This window comes from Lampetra planeri, chromosome 19 (genome assembly GCF_965212315.1).
Source record: "Lampetra planeri chromosome 19, kcLamPlan1.2.h2, whole genome shotgun sequence".
Taxonomy (NCBI): domain Eukaryota; kingdom Metazoa; phylum Chordata; class Hyperoartia; order Petromyzontiformes; family Petromyzontidae; genus Lampetra; species Lampetra planeri.
The window spans coordinates 7,062,077-7,068,076 of NC_136125.1; positions in this window are offsets into that span (position 1 = coordinate 7,062,077).

Sequence of the window (6,000 nt, forward strand, 5' to 3'; positions counted from 1 at the left end):
GAGGGCAATCCAAAGGGCATGTGAGCATGAGGGGTGCAATCTAAAGGGCATGTGAGCATGAGGGTGCAATCTAAAGGGCATGTGAGCATGAGAGGGCAATCCAAAGGGCATGTGAGCATGAGAGGGCAATCCAAAGGGCATGTGAGCATGAGAGGGCAATCCAAAGGGCATGTGAGCCTGAGAGGGCAATCCAAAGGGCATGTGAGCATGAGGGTGCAATCTAAAGGGCATGTGAGCATGAGAGGGCAATCCAAAGGGCATGTGAGCATGAGAGGGCAATCCAAAGGGCATGTGAGCATGAGGGTGCAATCTAAAGGGCATGTGAGCATGAGAGGGCAATCCAAAGGGCATGTGAGTATGAGGGTGCAATCTAAAGGGCATGTGAGCATGAGAGGGCAATCCAAAGGGCATGTGAGCATGAGGGTGCAATCTAAAGGGCATGTGAGCATGAGAGGAAAATCCAAAGGGCATGTGAGCATGAGAGTGCAATCCAAAGGGCATGTGAGCATGAGGGTGCAATCTTAAGGGCATGTGAGCATGAGAGTTCAATCCAAAGGGCATGTGAGCATGAGAGGGAAATCCAAAGGGCATGTGAGCATGAGAGGGAAATCCAAAGGGCATGTGAGCCTGAGAGGGAAATCCAAAGGGCATGTGAGCATGAGAGGGAAATCCAAAGGGCATGTGAGCATGAGAGGAAAATCCAAAGGGCATGTGAGCATGAGAGGGAAATCCAAAGGGCATGTGAGCATGAGAGGTGCAATCCAAAGGGCATGTGAGCATGAGAGGGAAATCCAAAGGGCATGTGAGCATGAGAGGTGCAATCCAAAGGGCATGTGAGCATGAGAGGGAAATCCAAAGGGCATGTGAGCATGAGGGTGCAATCTTAAGGGCATGTGAGCATGAGAGGTGCAATCCAAAGGGCATGTGAGCATGAGGGTGCAATCTTAAGGGCATGTGAGCCTGATGGGTGCAATCCAAAGGGCATGTGAGCATGAGAGTGTCTGGGACGTGTTCCCAGCGTGTCCATATGTTAATATTTTTTCTACAATCCTCTGACCGCTATCGTATGGATAATGAATTAAACGCGACCGCAGCGGCGACTGTGAGGCAGAGTGAAAGCAGAAGGCACAGCTGCTCCCCATGGCACGACCAGATCCTCCTGCCTTTGGGTTTGGCGATCGGGACCGCCACCCAGACCGCAAAGCCAGCAACACCAAGCACGCCCGCCTTTGTCTCCCCCCAAGCGGCGATGTTCACACACCGCACCAGGGTGCTCATTTGAGGCTGAGTCGACCTAGTAGGAGACCCCGGATTTGTTCGGTTCATTATAACCGGTGTTGGTGGCAGTCAGCGAGGTTGTCGGGTTCGTATAACGCGACGACGCTGACCGCTGTACCCCCTCCAGCCCTCGGATCCCAATCAGCTGCCGGAGAGAAGGCGACTTTGCCCCCATCACCCATCCATGCGACTCCTCGCGACCTCGCGTTGGGAACTCCCCACCCCACCCCCTCCAAAATTCCCCGGTGGAGTCACCCAGAGACGTGGGCTGAGCAAACACAACGGGCGCCTCGAGCGAACAAACATGTTCGGGTGGGGCCGTGTTGTCGTTGCGTGTGTTGAGTAGGGCTGAACGATTAATCGATTTCAAATGGAAATCGCAATTTGAAACAATGCGATTAGCAAATCGCAAAAGGCTGCGATTTTTTTGCGATTTGAAAAGTCCTATTACTTTTTTATTGGAATAGGTTTATTATTTATTGTGATTATTATAACTTTATTTATTTAACTTAGCAATTGTTCTATGTTTGATTGTTCTATTTCATTCTAGATTTTAAGTTTTCGTGACTGCAAGGATTCATACTCTTAGGTCTTTTCGGTAAAGTCACGTAGGAAAAAAATAAATAATAAAAATAAATAATAAAAATTGATACAGCAATTGTGCTGTGACTGTTCCACCTGAAGACGGAAGCTTGTGTTGCCTCCTAAACGTCGTGATTCATTAATAAATTTCAATTATTTCTTATATTTTTATTTTTTGTTTTTATTATTTATTTGTATTATTTATGTTCTATTTCAATTTTTTTTATAAATGCATGTTGGAAACAATTAATATATTTTAAGTCCTCATCCTTGCATTAGAATATATAGAGCAGTTCATATTTTGATGGTATCATGTGGTAATGTTTTATCACATGTTTTCAATACATTACACAGTGAATATTGAACTGAAACTTTACTTTAAAAAATGTAATCCTGATATTTATCAGAAAAATCGGAATTAGATATTTTCCCCAAATCGTTCAGCCCTAGTGTTGAGTGTAGTGTGGATGCGGTGGTGTAGCGGCCAATACCAGTGACGATTATCTGAATCGGTCCTGGGCCTCCCCTAGGTCGACTCAGCCTCAAATTAGTACCTGGTGTGGTGTGTGAAAGAACTGGACACGGTGCCATCAGTGAGCTTCTCCGGCAAGCGAGTCTGCGTTGGCATGCCCAGCCTATGCTTGGGATAAACGTGCGTGGGACGTGCGGGAGAAGAGATGGAGCTGATGCGGTACAGGAGGATATGGAGCTGAGTGGGCTTGCCGATGACTGGTACCGGTGCTGTCAAGATCGACCTCTGTGGAGGATGTTCAGTGAAGGAAGCCATTGGGTAGGTGGAGGCAGTCGCCCTCCAGCAACAACGGAGGGCGGAGGAGCGACGCTCACAACAACGAGCGGAGCGCCAGGCAGATACAACGCAGAAAGTTGGCACAGTGGGGAGCACAGTTGGTGCATCTGCCAGCCATGTCAGTCAGTCAACCCATGGCACCTGGATCTGTTTCGTGACCTTCTGCCAGCTGGCCTGAGACACTTCACGTGGCCTCAAAGTGCACATAGCCTGGCACAAGCGCCGTGGTGACGTCACCGCTACTCAGTAGTGAACGGCGGTTGTTGTGTGTGGTGCTGGCCACACCACCCCCTCGTTTGCCGTTGCGGCCTTAATAGGTACTCACAAAATTTCGATTTAAAGCTTTCGTGACTGCAGGGATTCATCTTCTTGGTTTTTTCTACCACCCCCAACCCAGCTTATATGTAAGTTCCTAGCTTGAAGTGTCTCATTCTTCACCTGAGGACGGCTGCTTGCGTTGTGGCCGAAACGTCGTGAGAATTGTTTAATTTTATTATGTTTTATTTTTATTATTTTATTACTTCCCTTCTACGTGACTTTACCGAAAAAACCAAGAAGAGGTACTCACTAATAGCACTTGCCCCAACAGTCTGTTAAAGGCTACACGGGGGGTCTTTGTCTATCTCTCTGTGTCTCTCTGTGACACTGTATTTCTATATTTTTCTGAGTTTCTGTATGCATATATATATTCCCTGTCCATCTTTTTGCGTGTCTCAGCTTTGGGGTAGATACAAAAAGAATACCGTACCACTTTGTGATGGGGTTGACAGCGGTTAGTTGATGGATACAGACTCGCCCTCCCCCATAGGAACGTGGAATTTCCACCAATGGGTCAGGCCTATAAAATCAGCAGATGAACACCGATGTCTCATCAATGCTCATTTGAGCAGAAAATCACGTTGGACTTTGCCGTCGTCTTGTGACGAATGAATGTGTTGAGTGATACAGATACACACGGCGAATGATGCAATCCGATGATAGAAATAACAATAATATTCATAGTGATAAAAAATGGAGAAAGCGGGGAAAAACCCACACATACATATATATATATATTTTACACAGAAAATAATTTTTGAAAGCAATGCACCGATGTGGCCTAACTCAAGGTTCACATCTCTTGGATTGATTGCTGTAACCCCGGGGGAGTTTCCTCGTCAGGTTCGCGGTTGCCCAGCTTTGCTCCCAATGTTTGACGCTTGCGGCTCGGAAATCATTGTCATCGTGTGAAAATATCTCTGGCTTTACCCACGACTGACATATTAACATTATTAGTTTATGGGCCCTCCCTTGCCAGTATCAAAATATAAAAATAGGTTTTACCCTTTCCGGCAATAAAACAGGTGTTAAGATGTTAAAACCCCAAACTGAAACCTTTTGCAAGGAATCATGTCTGCGTGAACTACATTATCTTGTGGTGAACATGTGTAAAATGACCTGTCGGCCTGAAGGAGTAATCGCGGTTATGGGCAAGTTACGTAATGTCCCATTATGAGGGGTGCGTGTCTGGGATAAAGGTGAAAAGCAGAGTCAGTCGGGGAGCTTCGGGAACCTGCTCGAAGTTCTAGATTTGAAGCTTTCGTGACTGCAAGGATTCATATTCTTAGGTTTTTTCGGTAAAGTCACGTAGGTAAAAAATTAAAATTAATAAAAGTAAAATAAAAATAAAATAAAAACGTCGTAATTTTTATTTTATTTTTATTTTACTTTTATTAATTTTATTTTTTTTACCTACGTGACTTTGCCGAAAAAAATCTAAGAATACCTGCTCGAAGGTTCTGGAAGGGGGCGTGGTTGGAGGCGGGGCTTTGGCCGCGTCGCGGTGTATATAAGGGGGACTGAACGAGAGGTTTGGTGCTGTTGCGGGTCCTGGGTCCTGGCTGCGTCGCTGCTCGCCGTCATCTCTCTTCGTCGTCCGGCCACGTGGCCGATCTTCTGCAGGGCTCTCATCGTCGCCGTCGCTGCACGAGTCGGACAGCTGCCTAGTTGGACGCCGGCGATGGGGTTGTGTCGAAGGGTCGGCGATGTGTAGCTAAGAAGCCTTCTACACGGCGTGTCTCGGAAGTGGCTCACTACACATGCAAAAAAACAAAACATAAAAAAACATGCTCTGATAGTGTATGCATTGTGTTTGAAACTGATTGGTTCATGCCAAAAACAACTTTCTTTAAGAATAAGAAAGCATATACCATCAAAGCATGTTTTTGTTGATGCACGTTCACCACAAGTATATGTCGCTAATGTCAAACACGATTCCTTGCAAAAGGTTTCAGTTTGGTATCTTAACATCTTAACACAACTGTTTTATTGCCAGAAAGGATTACACCTAATCTTATAACGTTATTGTTCTGAAGAGGTAGAGTGGGCTCTCGGCTTTCTCTCTGTGCTGTGAAGAAGAAGGCCATTGCACCAACACGTCGCCTATTCTATTATTTGTCATTTTGAAAAAAATGATGATTGCGTTGTACAAAACTTAATATCTTGTGCCGCTCACCCGGATTAGACTCGACATGATGAGGAATGTGCCTTGAGGAGGAGGTGGAGGGGTGGAGGTTGGGGTGGAGGAGGTGGAGGGGAGGTGCAGGAGGAGGAGAAGGAGGCAGAGGAGGAAGTGGAGGTGGAGGAAGTGGAGGTGTAGAGTTAAGGTGTGGGGGGGGGGGGCAATGGAAGATGAGATCAGCGGAACAGATGAGTGATAGCGGGGTATATTTGAGGATGGAGTGGTGTGTGTGGTGGAAGAGGGAGTGGGGAGTGGTGGTGGGTGAGGTGGGTTGCGGTGTTGTGAAATGGAAGCGTTGGCGTTCGTGATTTTAATCGCATTGCTGTGGCAAATAAATAAAAATAACATCAATTCGTTTGAAAACCTAAGATTTGTTGAAGATTCAGGAACAAAAACTTCCTGTTCTGTGTCGAGAAGAGATGATGGAAATCTCACTTTGATATCTATTGTCATAGCAGGTTAAGCGCCAGAAATGTTGAAGTAAAACTAGACCTGTTTGTTTATGATTCATATTGGGTTTCTTTTGGGTAATGTCGTTTAAATAGAAGAACTCTATTGTTTCGTGAACCCTCCTTCGCTCGACACAACCGAATTAATAAAAGTGTCACGTGACACCGGCATTTGAACGGACGAGTTGAACGCGTGCCGGCTCAGCTTTCGCGACGGGACATCACGACGCGCGGGTTTGATGGCGTTGAGTAACATGTCGTGTCGTAAACCCTTCCTCCACCCGACACGGCCAATTACTAACGTTGCGGCCGAAACGTGGCCCGATCCATGGTGAACACCGCTTCGCCGGTATTGTTGCTCTTATTGTTACTGTTCGAGAGCC